Source organism: Aythya marila, assembly GCF_965140915.1.
Source record: "Aythya marila genome assembly, chromosome: 6".
Lineage (NCBI taxonomy): Eukaryota > Metazoa > Chordata > Aves > Anseriformes > Anatidae > Aythya > Aythya marila.
This window is the reverse complement of record NC_139047.1, coordinates 32402457-32422006: the sequence shown is the minus strand read 5'-3', so window position 1 is coordinate 32422006 and position 19550 is coordinate 32402457. Positions and strand designations below refer to the sequence as shown.

Genomic DNA, 19550 nt, shown 5'->3' with positions numbered 1-19550 from the left:
GGCTAGCCATGCCCCTGTCAGATCTCACATTCACATCTTGTTTCATTTGAAAGGCTATGCTCCTTTGTTCAGCACCCTGCTTTGCACACGCACTTACGTTGTATACATGAATTGCCTGCTGTTTCTTCTCTGGTCCTCTGCACACATCTAGCCTCAATTCCTGTCAATTCACCTTCACTTGCTGATTGTCACAACATTATTAATTCTCCAGAAATGCTGTACTCTGCTGTTTGACTTCCTTTTGTGTCCAGAAAAATATGCTAATCTTCTCTAGGGGAAAAAAAAAAAAAAAAAAAAGAGAGACAGAGAGGATAAGGAAGGGAAAGGAAAGGAAAGGAAAGGAAAGGAAAGGAAAGGAAAGGAAAGGAAAGGAAAGGAAAGGAAAGGAAAGGAAAGGAAAGGAAAGGAAAGGAAAGGAAAGGAAAGGAAAGGAAAGGAAAGGAAAGGAAAGGAAAGGAAAGGAAAGGAAAGGAAAGGAAAGGAAAGGAAAGGAAAGGAAAGGAAAGGAAAGGAAAGGAAAGGAAAGGAATTTGTTGATTTTTTGAGGGGAAGAAAGGATTTCTTGAAGGGAAGGGGGGGAGGGGGGAGAGAGAAAAGATTAAAGAAACCTTGTATTTGCCCTTGAAGGCTTTTCCCTTAAAGGTTTTATTAATTTGCTGACAATGTTAATTTACCAGCATCTCCATCAACACTCCACCCGCTCCACAGATCCTTTAGCCAACATTTAAAACCAAACTGAATTCTAGAGAAAACTCACAAGATGTATGGGGAAAAAAAATTCAGCTTGTCAAACTTTATACTGATCAGTGGTGGTACAAAACAAAATGTCAGAAAACAATCTTCCCTCTCACTTTTCTTGTCAAAAAACACACCCTCCTGCCCTGCTCCCACCACCACCACCACTCGCACCTTAAAAATAAATGCAATAAAAAGCAAAAGAAAATAAACCCCTTTTGGACCACTTTGGAGAATGAAAGCTTTGAAAGCAAAACAATTCCATAAAATGATCCAACAGCAATTCAAAATAAGCTGGTCACACAGAATAAGCTGGGTTACAGCATTTGGAAAAACCACTGCATACGTTCCTACCCAAGGTCTGGTAAAGGGCAGCCGCAAATTGTCTGATCACAAAGAAGGAATTTCTCCCTCATTGGTTTGTGGCAAGTGTACGTGAGGCTACGAGTGATGTTCAAATGAGACAATCTGAGCTAGGCTCTACTAAGTGATCCTGTTGCAGTCTCTAGATTTAGTAGCAGTGAAAATGGAGTATGGAGAAAGAAGGAGACAGTACTATACCTGAAGTGAGACAGGAGCCAGTGTAGACAGAAGATGCTCAGGGTCAGCATTGAGCAGTAGGAAAGTCCTAACAGATGTTTTTAAGTATCCTGATAATGTTGGATAGGAAGAGGATGCTCAGAAGTTAGCGTGGAGAGGTTTCCAATCCCCTACAGCTCTGAAGAACTAAGTCAATGGAAGAATTCATGAGAATTAACATTCTCCTTTTTGTGGGACCACTTGGGCTCAGTTATCGAAGGCACGGGGTATCTTCAATCCTCACTAACAATTCATCATGTCAAGGGAAGCTCAGTAGCAAACAGGAGACCCTCAGGTTCTTGCTGAAGTCACTGATATTGGCAGCATTCATTCTTTCAGGTTCATTCTCCAGGTGTAAAACAGTAAGAGAATTCTCCATGCTTTCTTACACATCTATGTGCAACCCTTAAAGCTTTCGTGAGCTTGTGTAAGATCAACTTATAAAGCAGAAATGGAATTAAGTGAAGCAAAAGCTGTGGAGCAGCATCTTCTGCATTGCATTTGGAATCCTCCACTGTTTTGACTGCTAAATGGGAGGAGGTGCTGTGATTAATCTGTGATTATGTGACTCACCATAATTATGTCTTGTTGAAATTGAATTTATTGAAGCATGAATCATTTCACCCAAAGTGGAATTTAATTGCTCTAGTGCAGTAGAAGCCATTTCGAGTTTAGAGAAGAGGTCGTTATATTGGGTGAAACCTTCACCTCCATTCAAACAACAAAAAGATTTTGCATTGTGTCTTACAAGATGGTGAAACATGTCTCTGAAATGGGAAGAGAAGCCGTCAACCCTTAAAGTTCTGTTTGAAGAGCTGGGAAATGTTCTACCAACCTGATGATGAAAAGCTGCTTTAGGCTAAGAAGGTATGTAAATATCGATTTGAGTCTGCGAGGCTGCCGTCGCTATTTGAATGCTGTATCATTCCCCTCAGCCACAGACCTCCCACTGCTTCACTGTTATTTCTGGGCACATGCTCGCCAGGGCTGGTGTATGCCCACAATAAACCTGTAATTTCATCAGTAAGAGTAGACTAGAGAAATACAGCAAAGATGAGCCTGGCATTCCTGCTTTGGACAACACATCCAGGAGGTTGGAGTATGTGGTAGTCCTGTGGCGTGTCTCTCAACCAGAAGCCCTGTATAACACAGAGAAACCTAAGGTCAACTTGGATTATTTCCCCCGTTTTAAAGGAAGAGATCCACAGTTTGTATTCAGTTGTTTGGATTTTTGGATGGAGAAGGCTTTTTTCAAATGGTAATTTTTATGGGTAGACTTTTTGTTCCTTTTTTTTTTTTTTTTTAACAGAAAGCCACATTTATTGAAACAGTCTTTGTATTCAGTTTGAGGAAAAAATTTACATATTCTCCTCTGATGTAAAATGGACCCTTTTTCCTAAGCAGATTTTAGTATAATTATTGCTAGCATACATGAAGAAGGATAAACAATGGTTCTCTGGGGTAAGGAGTTTTTTTACAGTTGTTAAATTTCCTGCTCTATTTTTAAAATTCCTGCTGCTGCTGTTGTCTATAGCACAGCAGTAGCAAAGACCCACAATAGCAGTTAAGGTTGAAATGGGGATGAAAATTGCTATTGAAAACAAAACCAAAGCTAGGAAATACTTTGCAGTCCATAATGGCCAACCAGACAGAAGAATTATATAGGGCAAAAAATGGGGAAAATTTGCTCCTAGATTTCCCACTACATGTCTATTCAGAGATTTGTCACTAGCTTCTGGAAAAAAAAAAAAAAAAAAGGAAAGAATCCTTCTTCATATCACTCGACCTCAGTGCTCTATGTTGGTACTATTGTTTCCCCCCAACTATATTTAGTCAATGGGAAAGTGATGAAGGAGTCCCATCTGGTACATCAGAGGATGCCTTTTTGTTGGGATCACATCTGGTTTACGTTCACACTGAGTCTTGGAAGGGAGATGTGGAGCCAGGGTATTTGCTTGGCTATTACAAAATTGTTACTTATTTCTAGCAAGGCACCCTTGAAAGCAAATATTCAGTGCAAAAGAGCTGGGCTTTACAGACATTGAAAGGGAAAGAGATTGGGGGGTGGGGGGGGAAGGACACAACACTCTGAATGTGTCTGTCATATGTGATGAATTAGTTATCAAAAAGGTTTCCTGTTCAAGAGGAGAGGCTGTGTAAGGTATTAGCATCAGAATGCTAATCTTCTCTTCAGAAACTGCCTCTCTAGAGAGGGCTTTTATTGACCCTGTCAAACAACTTTCCAGTTTTCAGTTTGTTACTGGAAACACTGGTTCTTGTGTTGGTCATACACAATCCTTTCATTTTTTCAAAGACTCAGCCTGTTGACATCTATGACAATCATTTTAACCCCAGACTTCCTGCAATCTGGAGATTTGTCCCATCATGGTTTCTGGCAGAGACTTTTCTTTCATCTACTCTCGGGTTTTTTTTGGAGAGAGGGAGACACTTCAAGTTTTTTCATTGCCAAAAATAGGTTTTCAGGACACAATATATGGCACTTTATGCATGCAGAGATGACAAGAGAAAACCTTTTGTCTAGAATTCCAACTTCAAACCATTGTCAACCACTATCTGTATTTTCTGAGGTCCATCCATGCACAGCCAGAATGGTACAAAAAACTTTTGAAATTAATCTCAATCATGCTGCTAGATCAGTCCTCTTCCCACCCTTGTGTTCATTTCTGGTTTGACATTGCTGCATATCTTATATTTCAGGGAGGGTGTACAATCAACCATGCTCCAGGAGGACACACGATTTCAGATCTGGGGCTCAGAAACCAGTCTCTGCATTCCCCTGTCCACTGAGTAGCACACAGTCCCTGTGCGAGTGGACAACCATGGCTTGCAAGAGGATGCAATAGATATGAGTCCCCAAGACTGGGATAAGCACCTGTTCTTTATCTTAGCACAATATTTGATTTTTTTTTTCTGGTTCTCTGCACCTGCCAGGTGGAGTTGAGAGCTGCAGAGAGGCTGTACAGATGCACAGGGAATAGAAGTGCTAGCAGCATTGTGGACCAAAGAGTCAGAGAGACAAAGATGGTAGTAAAGGAGAACTTCTAAAGTCATTGTACTACTTCATCACCAAGCAGAGCTGTGGATACCTTTACGTAGTAGGAGGAATGGAGAAAACAATGACATTTCAGGATCAAGATAGTAAATCACTTTTCATATAATGATCTGGCATTTCTCAAAGATGTTTTGGCCCTTCTTGGGTCAGCAGTCAGGCACTGTAGCTGCTGAGGGAGCTTACTATTCTGGAGGATGGCTTCTGCAGCTCTTTCCAGGCTGTACAAAAAAAAAAAAAAAACAAAAAACAAACAAAAAAAAAAAAACATAAGGCAAATCCTTTTTGAATAATTCTATTCTTCGTGTTTGGATGACTTTTTAGTTTTAAATATCTTAAAGTTATATAACTTGTTATAAATTTATATCTATCTATCCATTTATCTATTTGTCCATCTGTATTTGTTGAGAAACATACAAACCTTACCATCAATGTTTTGCTGTTATTATCCTGCTTTCCTTTCTTCTTTTTACCACACTAACAAAAAACATTTTAGAAAGCCCTCAGGAAAAGTCCCTCCAGAAGACATTTAAAGAAAGAAAAAGCAAGTTTATTTTCTTTTTAACCCTCCCATTATTTTTCTGAAAGTTGCTACTCTCCTCTCCATCACCCCTGCAGATGTCTCCACCAAATCAAAACTTTTACTCTAGAGTGGCTTCCTCAGGAAACTGGGTTTAATGTGATCATGTTGTTTATGTGTCAGCCCATACAACCTCCAGCTAACAGCTTTGTAACCTGACAGGCAGGGGAGAACGCCTAAAAATATTGTGCCTATCATATTTCATCAAAATAAGCAAGTGGAGAAAGGAGAGAGACTCTTTTGCTTGGGGATCACACCTTTTATTGAACACTGGAGAATCCATGCAAGTCAGAGCTTTTGGAAACGAGCTTTCATTTCTTCCTCTGCTTATGGAACTACTTTGTCTGTGGGCTGTCACTGCTCTCCCTAATTACAGTCCCTTCCCCTGGGCTGTATCGCTTTTTCAGCAAGTGTGAAATATTGCCTTGGAATCCATCATCTCACGATTCACCTTGGGTCTGGCCTGGAGGATTGTGCAATTTCTGCGGTCTGCTCCAGTGCAAACAGGAAAAAGAATCCGAGCCTTGGTTTTTACAATGTGCAGCTTGCGTGCAGGAAACGGATCGACTCAGCAGCATCTCTGGGACATTTATTGCTCTCTGCTCTCTCGCCAGCAAGGCCTGGGCCATTAGCTCTGCTGGCGGACAGCTCTGAGCCATTGGCGTTCGTTGGGCCTCTGGTGGCCCATCATCCTGCTGGAGGTCAGCTGGAACAGGGCTGGAGGAGTCTGCAGGCGCTGCTTGGGAAATAGGGGATGGCTTCTTCCTCTTCCAGAGAGGCAATGTGAACAAGTGTGATGCTCCTGCTTCTCCTTCACATCATCCTGACCTGCTCCAAGTTACAAGCTCGATCCATTCGTTTGTTTTTGATGGCAGCCCTAAATCAAGCGCTAATGGCACAGCCAGCTGCACTCTAGTGAAGATCATTGGATCATCCATCCTTACTCAAAGGACCTGCTTTCCTCACCCACCTGCTACATTTTCCACCCAGATCAGCTGCAACTTTCTGCTTTGGTCTTGCACCTTCTGAGGATGACATTTCCTTCTGTGGACAGAGGTAGAGCCTTGGCGCACTAGGTTGAAGTCTTCAGCTTTTTTATTAAGGCACTTACACTCAGATGGGATGAATCCCCATCCTGCCTGCAGTTGTGTTTCTATAGTCATTGATACTATACAAATCAATCCTACAGCTCACTAGTGAGCAGCTCATGCCAGGTAAAACATGCAATCTTTAAAAAAGTCTTTCTCCCACACTTTTCTTGCTGTCCAAATCCAGCAAGGAATAGTTTCTTTTTCTGAATTAATCTTAGTTTCCACTGACATGTTTTCTTCTCAGTTAACTTTACTCAGAGAGGAAATGGTTTAATCCTTGCTATATTCTGAAGGCGAGGAATTTGCCCAGTAATCTGACCCACCATGCAGATGTGCAATGATGGGACATCTGGTGGGACACATGGAGATGCAGCACTGATATTTTGGGATTCCCCCTTCTGGCTTTCTAGACTCCGTCCTCTGGCACTGAGTTGCTGAACTGGGTCGCTCCTTCCCAATAAGTCCCTTTCTCCCTCTCTAGATGTTGGTTTCTCTGCATTTTATTAACTGCATTGAGGTTACTAGCCCACAGGAGAATATATCGCCTGGGACTGCAATTCCCAGAAGGCAATGCATTGGTGAAGCATGACAGGAAGTCTTGGTAGGACCTCAGAGGAAGGGATCCTATACAGGCAGTCTCAGGACTGAAGTGTTTTCGTTGTTTACATGTTAAATGTCAAAGCAGGATATTTTGACATTTACAAATAATAATAAAAAATAGCTTTTGACATTTCCACAGAATAAGAATTATGGATCTATTTTTTTTTCTTTAACCTCATGTTTTGGAACCTAAAGCAAATTTGAAAATGTCAGACTTTCCCAAGGGTTGGAGATTCAGAATTTTTTCTCAGCTGTAGTTGTGATGCTTGGGATTACCTCTGGTAGCCAAGGGATCCACAGCCCGAACACTGCAGCACTCTGCAGGCTCAGGCAGAGAAGAAGAATTTCCTCTCTTTGTTCTGTATTTTGAAAGACCTCGTTTTTAAATCCATTCCTCCATTATCTGTTACAGTTTTGCAAACTAGGCAATTCCATCTAATAGCTTTTTTTCTTTACTACGGAGCAGTCCGACTGCTTAACCCTGTCTAAAACCAGGAGTGTAAACTTTATTTCTTAAGGAAATAAAAGTTAAAAATAATAATAATAATAAATAAATAAAAAGAGAGAGAGAGATTAGTGCTCCAGCTGGGACCAGCTATGATATTTCTCCTTCTACAGTTCAGACTGAGGTTGTGTCTACCCTGTGACCACCCCTGGCTGGGGCACAAAGATCTGAATTCTGAAAGATGGACAACATTTTTCCTGGATATTTCATATCCGACCTCACTAAAGGAACAGTTTTTGATGCCAGCTTCTGCCCTGTCAGCAGAAAGTGTGTTACACTAAGGAAAAACTGAAAAGCAATGAGAATTGGCAGACTATTAAACAGAAACCAAACATGAGAGACACAAGTCATTATCCAGAGAATCTGCTAATACATTCACGTGTCAAGTTTTTATTAAACAAGATTTGGATTTGATACTGCAGGCCCAAGGGAGCTTCTCTCTGACAAAACTTTCTGCTTTTCAAGAAAAAGGAAAGTAGATGGGGGAATAGGAAATGTCACTGAGACAACTTTAAAAAGAGGCTGTGAATACGTTCCCTTGCACTAGCAGGCCGGAGCACTAAGCTGATTGCCTTTGGACTTGGTAGTGTAAGGAAAACATGTCTGAGACTTGTGATCCTGACCTGTGGGGGACTGTTGAAGTTCAGCCATGTGCCACTGCAAACAGGCTGTCCTCTGAGATGTGCCACATCAAGGTCTAATGCATTCAGTTATGGCTTTAGCCTTGAACAGGAAGTCTGGCAGGCTGCACAGCCCCACACCAAAAAGCTCTTGATCCTGAGGCCTGGTCTGTCTGGTGATGTTGACCAGTGACAGCTGCTCCGAGATAAGCGCAAGAAACCTCATGAACAAAAGCCACAGGTTATGGGGAGACTTTTGATAGTCAGAATGGTTTTCGCCCCACAGCTGTAGGACGTATTTCATTTTTGTTTTAAGATTCACTGTTGCAATCCCAGATGCTTAAGCTCTTACTGAAGATGACAAAACTTTGGTTGACAACCATGCCTCTGTGACGGTGAGATACACAGACTCAAGTTCTACAGATAGCCTAGGAAAAGCCAGTACAGCATATATATATATCCAAAAGAAAAAGTAAGTAAGGTGACACAATCTAATGGGAATCATCAGAAAGGTCAATAAAGGCACAAGGGTTACCACCATCTACCCTTAGGGAATAACAATGGCTGCAAACAAGAATCTGACATGATCTTGCCGACTACTTGATAATTTACTAGTGCTGGCTCCAGACCACATTCCTCGCAGGGTGTAAGTAAGCAGGAAAGGATATCGCATGTTGTTGAACTTCAGCAGACTGTCAGAAGCTCCTGGAACAGCTTTGCCTACACAGAGGCATGCAGAATGGTTCACCTGAATTAACTAGTGGGTTGAATTTAAAGTTGGTGGTTAAACTGCATTGAACCCCTGGATAGACTATCTCATTTGGAATTAATGTGGCTTCCATCTGATTTACCTTAATTCACTTTGGAACTGAAGTTAATGACTTAAATCTTAGGAGAAAGAAAAAAAAAAAAAAAAAAAAAAAAAAAAGAAAAGAAAAGAAAAAAAAAGTGCCTGTAAGATGGTATTTTAATGATCTTGGGAACAAATGGACTTGTCAAAGTTATTTTGAGTTAAATAATCTGTTTGAAAAAAAAAAAAAAAAGCTAATACAGATTCATTTTTTCTTGAATGTCTCTTTGCAAATAAATCTGTTCAGATAATGGCTTTCTCATTCTGTGAAACTTTCTGAGACTTCAAAAATTTTTTCATGTCCCACCACAAGATAAACCCAAACCCTTTTGTAGTGGTTTTTGTTCATTTAGTTGAGATTTTTGGGGTTTTCTCTCTCTCTTCCCTCCCTCCCTCTGAACAAACAAACAAAAACAGTCTCTCCTCTCTGGAAAAGAGTCAGCTGACTAAAATAGCAAAGAGATCAGCTGGGGCGGGAACCATTACCCCTGTGAAGTCAACAGAGGCTTAAGATGATCTTTCAACTGTTTATAATTATGAATGAGGTGGTAAGACCCCAAAATATCATCCTCCTAGTCTGAGACTTGGTCACGCTTATTCCAAGACATATGCCCTCTGTATCAACAACTATTCTGAATGGAGAGCATCTAGATTTGATCAGAAATTCCATCATCATGAGAAACCTGCCCTTATTGAATGTTTGGGTTTGTTTTATTTTACAATAATGCTTTCTTGCAAAAAGATGTGAGGGAAGAGGGTTGAAACAGCAACATTTTCTAATGACAACATATTTAGTCAACAATCCTGGCTGTCTGCAAAATACCATTTCTTGCACTGTGACCTTTATATGTTTCTACTGGCTACCTCAAGGGCTGCACTTACATGTCTGCTTTTTTTGGTCCCTCTTGTTGCACAGCCTAAACAATCCCACTCTCTGGGAGATTTAGAAATGAATTTATCCATCATCCAGATTGAACCAAGGGGCTGTCCTGTCACATGCTTCAAATGACCTGGACCTGAAGCAAGAATGTAACAAGAGTAAGGAAACCCAAGATAATGGGCTAAGTGATGTCAAGTGAGTCTAGACAAAGTGAAGTCTAGACATTTGAATCCTTAGGCTTGTTAAAGATTGTTAGGTTTAGGATTTAAATAATCTCATTCCTAATTTGCCACTGATTTCTGAAAGACTGATGCACCCAGAAATGTTTGGGGGATTCTTTTTCTGATAGCTAAGTTATCCCTGTTAGGGCCCATATAGCCAAAATAAATGAAATGCTGATTCCTTAGCATGAAGTTTAGACCATAAATGAAGAGAACTCATATGGAGTCTAACAATCAAACTTATTTCACAAACTACAGTGATGAAGGAGAAGAAGTTATGAGCATTTGAATTCAGAACTTGGATCTGAGAGCAACAGTAGTACAAGGAACATAACCATTAAAATTCAAGGCAACTCATACCAGCTGCTGATGTATCCTGGTGAATGAAGTTGTAGAAATTCATCTTCTCTTCCCAACATGCATAACGAATCAAGGGTGTAAGCAAGCAAGTCTGAGAAGTAGCTTCTCAGTGAAAATCACCAAGGAAAGCAGCTTGCCAAAAACACCTGGCTTGCGAAAGCCAATAGCTTGAAGTCAGATGAAGACAAACAGCATCACCTCCACAGGTCCATGATTTTGGGTTATTTCAGTTGTATTGAAGGAGTTTTGCTGCATCCTCACTACCGAGAACTGGTGGGTCTTTGTTGATGGGTTTGAGCAATACCTAATCACTGCTCTGCAACTAGCTTGGTGACAGCTACAAATGGTCCTAGAAAAGGAAATCAGTCAGAAATTTGATCAGCTCACACTTCTGCCTGTTTTGAGGAAGGTAACATCTTGTATCTAGCAACATCCCAACACTGTTGACTAGGACCCTGACTTTTGGGGGAGAGATGATATTTGCAGAACAACAGGGATTTAATGAGGCACCTTCACGCTGTTGCTCTAATAGAGTCCAGCTGCAGCTTCCCCAAGGAGTAACACCTGTGTGGTGTATCTTTACATAGTACACCTTGGTAGTTTGGGATAAAGCCTTTTCTGTGTCCTGAGCTCTGAGAATATGGGCCCCAGAAGACCAAGAAAGTTATGCAAATGTGGTTTAACCAAAAGGCACCTATATCCATGGTGAGAGGTTCACCCTGCCAGGTCTTTTCAGGGATGCAAACACATGTTATGTCACATTGTACCATGTCCTCACTCAGTTATCCTCTACATTAGCCTATGACTCCATCCAGCTGTGTGTTTTTCCATGAATTTTTCACTGGAAAAGGAGTCTTTGGGTCACTGAAATTAAAACTAGAATAGTGCATGAGAGCGCCTGTACTTGGGGGAGACCCATAAACTCCCAGCAGGGGTTGAGAATGGGGGAACTTGTTTGGATAGCTGGGGCAATTGCTTATTCAATGCATTCCTCTGTGTCCATGGCCAGTTTACAGTATTCTTTAAAACCTCCGGTAAACTTGATGAGGAAGCAGGAATAGAAACAAGACTGGAATTCCCAAGCAGGTTGGGGAGGGTAAAATTTCAATCTGCTGCATTATTGGAGAACACATGAAGGAACAGGTCAATGTTCGTGAGACAGAACTAGCAAGTTACAAGCTAAATTAATACACATTTTTTTGAGAGAAAGAATGAGAGAGAGAGAGAGAAGGAGAGAAAGAGAGAGGAAGGAAGGAAGGAAGGAAGGAAGAAAGGAAGGAAGGAAGGAAGGAAGGAAGGAAGGAAGGAAGGAAGGAAGGAAGGAAGGAAGGAAGGAAGGAAGGAAGGAAGGAAAGAAAGAAAGAAAGAAAGAAAGAAAGAAAGAAAGAAAGAAAGAAAGAAAGAAAGAAAGAAAGAAAGAAAGAAAGAAAGAAAGAAAGAAAGAAAGAAAGAAAGAAAGAAAGAAAGAAAGAAAGAAAGAAAGAAAGAAAGAAAGAAAGAAAATATTCAGAGCCAAACTTTTAGGAAAGACCACAGAGAATTAACCTTGCAAGTCTTGCTAATAAGAGTCTGGAGACGCTTCCATATGTACTCTCATCTTCTCCCCCCAGTCTGTGCTGAAAACCTACCCTCTGAGGGTTATCTGAATGCTGCTAACAGGAAGGCAGCTAAACATTTGTCTTGAAGCAAGGACAGAAAGAAAAATGAACCAGGGTTTTTCTTCTCCTCCCCATAAAACTTGAGCACTTATATTCAGAGTGAATACAGACAGCCCTGGGACCTGTATAAAGGAGTAGCAACTGGCTGTAAGCACCATAACTTGCAGCACATCCCACACTAAAATGAGGATAGCTAGGGAATAACAAAAATAGACTAATAGAATGAGCCTGGTCTAGCAAATTCCCAACACCCAGCTCGGGGAGATGTGAAAAGTAAAGGGAATTAATTGAAGAGGATGGAATGAGATCTCTGTGGCCAGATGAGGGAGAAAAAATGTAAGGGGAGAATGGGAGTGCATAAAAGCATTTGATGTCTTCCAGTAAATCTTGCAACATTTGCTCATCAGGAGCAGTTCAATTCTACACAGACTGCTGTTGTCTGTAACTTGCCCCTTTCTCTTGATGCTTCCTCCTAGGGATGCTCACTGAATGAGCGCTTTTGTTTTCCATTGGCTTACGCTCAGGAAGGAAAGAGGACATATCCTCCTTGTATTCAGTTATTGTGGTGGGGAAGGAAAGCAAGAGGAGCATTTGAATCTGTGAGGCAAAAGTAGCACATTTCAAATAATCTGACTGGCTCGGATGAGACCTCTTCTGGGTGTAAAATATTTGCCCAGGCTTACTTTACATCTCAGGTGTTTGCCAGTTCCCTGTACAACTCTTTGTGTGCCTCTTCAAGCACAACTGAGTGACCTTTGAAGCGCAGTCATGAATCTTAGCTCTCTGCAATTTGAGCCCATGGAAATTGAAACCCACGGGAGTCCATAGTGCAAACCATTGCACATACAACTTGAGGGCATCAGATCCAAACTTCTCTGAATTTCTAGCGGGAAGGTTTGGATGTAAGGCTGTGGAAGAGCAACTATACCTTATGAAGATCATGTACATAAAGATCTCAAAGATGTTGATATCAAGTGGGTGATTTTTCATTCTCCTAATATGTCACTGAGCTTGGAGAAGAGAGTCAGATTTCCCAGATTCTGTGGAAATTTTGCTATAAATTGGAGAAAATATGCACAAATTCTGACTAACCAAAATTTCTGCCTGGCAGATATTCCAAAACAGTTCTTAGTTATTTTTTATTATTACTGTTCAATGAAAATTTGATTATTGATTTTTGCCTTGCTCTGAATGTGTATTAACCTGAAGAGCTTAAATACTATGTTCCCTGCTAGGTATTACCTCTAATGACTGCACAGTCCTACAAAGGAGGCTGTCTGTGCCTGTTGAATGTGTTCCCAACACTGTTTTCCCAGCATTGTTTATAGGTTCTTTTCTTTAACAGAAACAAACAAACAAAAAAGCCATTTGTTTAATAAGAGAAACAAAGAGAAGTCCTCAAGCTCTGTTATTTGCTAAATAAGAGCAATTAAAGATATGACCATATATTTTGCTTGTTCCCTGTCCTTTCATAAATAAAAATACTTCAAACCAGGTTCTTACAGGAAAGTTACAATATAAACCTATGCACCCTGCAGTCAGAGACAATGCACACAAGTTTGATCTCTCAGGCTATCATCACCTCCAACTAAAATGATTTCCAATTTACTCAAAGGCAATGCTAGCTGGAAAGACAAAAAGAGAAGAGTTTATTTTTGTCTTTTGCTTTTTTTTTTCTTATTTAAGCTTTTTCAAAGAATAAATCTTCATTTTGGGGGTGGAAATTCCTCCTGGCACTTGGTTCAGAGGACATAAAGGGGAAAAAAATACACCCTGTCTATTTTTATTTTTAAATAATTAATGTGGTTTAATTGGTCACTTCACAGGAATGCTTCGGCCTGTTTGGTGCTGATGGAATTGTGGTGAGGTTAAAGAAAAGAGGAGGTTCAGCGTGTACACAAACTGTCCAGTTTATGAGGCATCTGGTGCTGGTATGAAAAATAAAATATGGCCATCATGCATGATGTGCCGCAGCTTTACTGATGTGAATCCAGACACTATAAACCACACATGCGAATCGTCCTGAAAGCTACTTAAGCACGATTTGGTGAGCCCAAAATCAATGAAGAAAACCATGACCTTGTGATAGCAGGAGACAGGTGAATCTCCCATTGTCGTTTTTCAGTTTATTGAGAAAGGGCTGGTGTTGGGGATTTCATTGGACAATAAGAGGACAAGATATTGCGTAAACGTGTGAAAATGCAACTTTTTCTGTCACACGTAGCTTGAGAATAGCATCAAAAGTGACAGCCATAAAGTCATTGAAGACTGAGGGAAAACACGCGAAAGGTGTACCTAGCACAGCCAGGTTGCAAGGTGGTGGGTCTGACAGACTGGTGTCCAGATGTGAGACGTGAGCCTTCTTCTCATGGGGGTGTGATGCAGCTGTGCACCATTAGACTTGCCTGTGAATGCGTGCCCAAAGCCAGGAACACTTATACCCGAGAAGCAGAGTCTGGTAGTTGAACACCTCCAGATGGATCATTTCACTAAATTCCTTCCAGTTGAGACTTGACCTAGGCCAGGTTTTAAGCACTTTCTTGCGTAAGCACAGTTTGCAAGCACAAATGTGTGTTTTGGGCATACTGTGTTGGATGCACATGCTCTCTGCTTGAACACATGGGATTTTGCAGGGCAAGACCTTTTAATTGCTCTATTTCCTTCTAATGGGTCTGTTGCTCTGCAAGTAGCATTTGCATCTGTCCTGCAAACTCTCGGCTAGAGTCCTGTTCTGAAACAACGCGCTTATACACGGGCTAGAGTCTCTTTTCAGACAATAAGCCAACAAGTCTTACAATACAAGTATATTTTAGACTGTGCCAAGTGTATTTTAGACTGTGTACCATTCCACATCAAAAGATGACTGATGCCTTCACAGTCTGTGAGGTGATCTACTGAGCTGGAAGACAAAAATAGATGCAATCTGAAGCTTTTCCATAAGGAAGCCAAGTATTTGAAATGGATGACATTGTCTCTCTGGTTGCTCTCTGGTCTACTGAATGAGAGCTGTATAGATGTAGCCAAAACAGGGTGGGGGACAATCCCAAACTGAAAGCTGCCTATGCCCAGTGTGAATGAGAAGTTACCTAAAATATCAAGATGGGGTATCAGCATCCCCATTAGCACCAAGAAAAGCTGAAACAGACCTCAAACTATCATCTGTCTATCCAAATGAAAACTTGAGTATGTGAACTTGCAGAATGCTCTTCAGAGTCATTTCAGGCTGTTATTCCTGATCTCAGCATCTTTTTTTTTTTTTTTTATTTGGCCTTTTCCTTTATAATATCAGCAATAAAATCTAGTCACAGCAGTATCCTTTCATCCTGCTAGGATATCCTGAAAGGCTTATCCAGTTTAAGTAGGTAATAAATTGAAGTGATATTCAAAGGTAACTTTTCATCAGTAATATCTTTTTTTCCTCACCTTTGTGTCTCACATTTTTGCCATCGGTATTTCCCAGTTTTGCTGTAATCATGAGTGACTTACTTATATTCTTTATTGTTGGGTAGATGTGTGGATCTGGCTGGAAGAAGTTCCTATTTTCCAGGCAAGGCCAAGATCCATCAAATTCCGCAATGGTGCTTTTGGGTTCTCAGGTAAAAGCTGTTAGTCCTCAACTTTCTAATTCCCCAGTTTGTTTGTATTTTAGAGAGTAAACAACCAAGCCAGCAAACAAAAATAACCAACAGAGACAACCTTCCCAGTGATATTCCTGGAGATGAATAGCATCCAACTCTCTAGTCCTCCAGCCTGTGTCTAAGACTACATAAGGCTCAAACCACAGTTGTCAGCTTTACTCTGCTGCATTGACAGCTCCAGGTTTTCATGTGGCATCGTATTTCTTGTAGATGATTCCTGGAGAGTAGACCTGAGCTCCTGCAAGAAATTACTGGATTGTGTGCTTGCCATGCTTCAGAGATGGCTATCTCCATGGGAGTGATCCATGACCAGACGTGCACCTGTGCCCAGAGTCCCTGGTTGGTAGCCAGTTGTCTCCTTGTTCCAGAAGACGATAGCTGGATGCCTCCATGCAGGCCACACTCTGTGCCTATAAACTAAGAGACATTTACCTCAATTTAAAGGCAGGTGTTACTGACTTTCTGGCACGGCTCATGCACGCGCAGAGTTCCACGTGGCTGGCACCTTGCCCAGCTGCTGCTGACCAGCCATGAAATGTGAGCTGTGTGGGCTCTTCAGCACTGCCTTTGGCCATGGGTGATCCCAGCCAGCCACGTGCTTGGGGTATGCCTCTCTTCTCATAATTCTGAGGATAACAGGCCCTTGCAACAAAGGTGCTCGAAACCTGGCTTATGTCTTCTGAAAGGCTAGGAAGGCAAACAGCCATGCTGGCTCAGCCGACAGCTGGTAGCTCTGCTCCGTGAATACAGCCCAAAAGCACCATTTTGCAGAACAGTTTTCATTCATGGGATCCTTTCAGGACTGTGTTGGAGTTTGGCTGTTTTGATGTATATGCTATGAACAGAGCCCATCCCTGTTCCAAAAAGAGCCTGCTTTTATGCTGTGGTACAAAAGGATTGTTTTCTTCCTGCAGCCTGATTCAATTTTAAACCCAATTTTTATAGCTCCTATCTGTATAGACTTCCAGTAAGACTATTCTCATCTGAGCAAAAATTGGTTTGAGGAAGTTTTACCACAAACCCTTAAATACTTTGATATGACAGTATCCATTGCACTGACAAAGTCAAGGTTAAAAATAGAGTTTACAGGCTTAAGTTTGGCATTCAAGTTGACTGCAATATTGCAAAATGATTTAAAGTCAGCAAAATAATGTTTAACATGTCCCGGATCCCAGATCTCCTTGGAGGAACAGGAGAAAAAGAAGCAAAAAAGCTAAACAACCACAATATCAGGTCAGATGGTAATTTACTGCTGCCAAGCCTCCTCCATACAAAATCATTGCAGATGCTTCTTGGTCAGTGGCAGTCTAAACAAGCAGTGAAACATTTACAGCTGTAAGCCTGCATGCCTCTTTCCCTTCTGGAAGGGAAGGTGCATGGTTTCAGAGAGGACCCTGATCAAGTGAGGATCCTGTGGCAGGATCAGGGCAGTTCTGGAGCTAAAAGAAAGATTTTGATGGGGAGATGCCTGGGTGGTTTCTGTGTTCCTGCAAGGGAGGGTGAGAGGGTTTTGTTGCCAAATCACTGATCCTTTTTGCACTGTTGTGTATGGAGGACGTAAGGGACTCACATTAGCTACACAGAAGGAAAAGGAACATTTTGTTTCCCATGACACATAGTTACTAATTCTATCTCTTTTTACCCATTTATTTCTCCTGGTACTTTGGGGCTGAGGTTCAGCTAGAGACAGGTTATGAGGCAAACATCCCAGTACTGATGGAGGTAGTGAGAATATCTTCTGGAGTGCAGCAGGTATGAGTACTCATAACCTCCAGATTAAACCCATTGCTAGATTTGGCATTGGGAATGATTTATATTTTTTTTCCATTGCTCAGGTCTGGTGCAGATTAGTTTGGAGAGATCTTGTTTTTCTTCATAAAGTAGGATTATAATTTGTTCTTTAGGACTCCCACCATGACAAACTCCTTCCAAAAGTGAAGGAACCAGGAGAACAGTCTGTGCTAGCTCTCATCCAAAGTTCATGACAGTCCTTGTACCCTTTTAGCTTTATATAACAGATCCCAAGCTTCAAAAGGGTGTATATGAATGTTGTTGGGGGACAAGAAGCAGTTCTGAATATGTTTTTTTCACTACAGGTTTATACATGTAGACCTGAAACTATCAAAATGGGGTTTATTTCCTGCCACACGATGTACTTTTTTCTGTCCATAGTGTGTTGTAGTTTGGAATGACTTGCATTGCACCATCACTGAAAAACCTCAGCAAAAAATCAGGGTGTTGTGCTAGGAACTCAGTCACTTTATTACAGGCTGACTGATTTGCAAGGCTCCCCAGTGCCTCCTATTATAACACATGCTGCTTTCAGTTGTTTATGGTTTTGCCAAAGCTGAATGTTTGGGTTCAGGCTGTCTATGCTGGATATATGCCTTCAAGCTGAATTGTTTTTCATTGTTCATTTTCCACCCTCCAAATACCTAACAGGTCTATCTTGACCTAACAAATATCTAAAGTAAGTCATACAGTCACCATTTTCCAGGCCTGGGTTTAAGCAATACTGAGGAGAGTCTGTCAATAAGCAATGACCCACAGAAGGAATGAAAGCACTAGGAAAAGGTCAGGAAGTTCTTGGAGAAGCCAAGAACTGCAACCAGGTTTCCCAAGGTCATGGACTGTGTTTTAACTCTCAGACCATTCTTGTCTCCTACTGATAAGACAAGTCTGGAGTTCAAAGAAGTCAGAAGCTTTGGATCAGTTCGGTTTGGGGATCTTTATTCTACAAATAGTTTTCCTTGTACACTTTGTGTCAGATATGTCTCATTCTACAGTATCTCTGAATAATAGTCCAGTTGCAGCCCTACAGGCATCTGTGGTAACTACAGACTGCTGAATTTCCCAGAGATGAAGCCAGATCCTGTCCAAACAAGAAGTAATGAAGCCCTTCCATAGGGAAGATGACTTGGTAGCAGGTAGGGGGCAAAAATAGAAAAAATGAACGTGGGGTGAGAACAGGAGAGCAGAGCTAACATGCAGCACCTGACTTTTCCATGAAGACGTCCAAGATATCTGTCAGTGCTGCCCAATGGTAATCAGTCTAGGTCAGGAAAGCCGGTGATAGATCCCACAGTTGGCCCTGCTTTCTACTTCTCCCACCTCTGTGGATGGCCAGCTTGGTCCTGGCCTCATCATTACTGAAGAAGTCATCCTTTGACTCCCTGAGAATGGACAGAGGAAGAAAACACTACCAGAACCTCAATGGAAGGTCCCAGGGAGCTTCAGAGAACCTACAAATTCCTTCTTGGGATACAGCTACAGCCTCAGCTACCTTCATGTCTACATGGGGAGGGTTTTGGTCACGGCAAACCAGTTGCTGGAAAGAAATCCTGAAACCTTGGGGGTTTCAGGAGAGAACACTGTGAAGTGTGAGGAAAATGCTGCCATGAAAGGTTTTTTCAATGGGAAAGTTGAGTGAAGCTGGTTGCTTCCTTTCCCAAACCAACAATAAACACACCAGGTGCAGTTCACCCTAGAAATGTGCAAGAGCTCACCATCCTTTGAAACCAAAGCTGATGGCAGCACAAACTTGCAAAAAAATAATTTGGAATATTTTTGGAGGGACAAAATAGTATTAAACAAGTTATTTGAGGTTCAAAAAGATCTGATATCATTGTCTCTCTCTCATGGTGACCACACATGACCACAGTGTCATGGACCTAGACAGCGCTTCTAGGGAAAGGTTTGGCCTAGTTCACCCTGGTGTAGTTCACCCTGAGTCATGGTAGTAGTCAGAGACAGACACATCTCTGTGACATGCTCTGGCTCCAGAACACTACACTTCTGTGAAATTTCCTTATTTTGAAAATACACCAATGAGCTCTAGTTTAAATTTTAAGTAATACATAAATCACGTCAGATTTTGGCTTAAAACACAATGCCTTTAAGGAAAAAAAAAAAAAAAAGAAAAAAAAAAAAGTATATATATGTTCACTAATCCAGCCAAGAGCTGTAATAAACTGTCAACATCAGTCTTGTTCACTTCATTTTGGGGTCTTGCTAGTCCTCACACAAATGTTCTTCAGCTAAGATCTCCAGGCTGGTGGTCTGTGGAGATTTTTCTGTTCCCGTGATTCTGTTTTTTCTATCTGAATCTGATAAACCTCATTAAAGGAAGCCAATACCCCATGGGATGGAATGTCAGGCCTGAA

The 19550-nt window shown here is 41.3% G+C and overlaps 1 long non-coding RNA gene across 2 annotated transcripts in view; it reads right to left on the bottom strand.

Annotated features, from left to right (window-relative positions):
• LOC309879360 overlaps window positions 1–19550 on the bottom strand; it is a 41804-nt gene that overhangs the window by 4058 nt on the left and 18196 nt on the right. The window contains exons 2-4 of one of the 2 annotated variants that reach the window (XR_014317725.1): window positions 4422–4605; window positions 1297–2453; window positions 147–561 (exon numbers count right to left, since the gene is read on the bottom strand). This is a non-coding gene — a long non-coding RNA (uncharacterized lncRNA). Of the gene's footprint in view, window positions 1–146; window positions 562–1296; window positions 2454–4421; window positions 4606–19550 lie in introns of those variants that run through there. The other variant, XR_014317724.1, reaches the window with a different exon arrangement.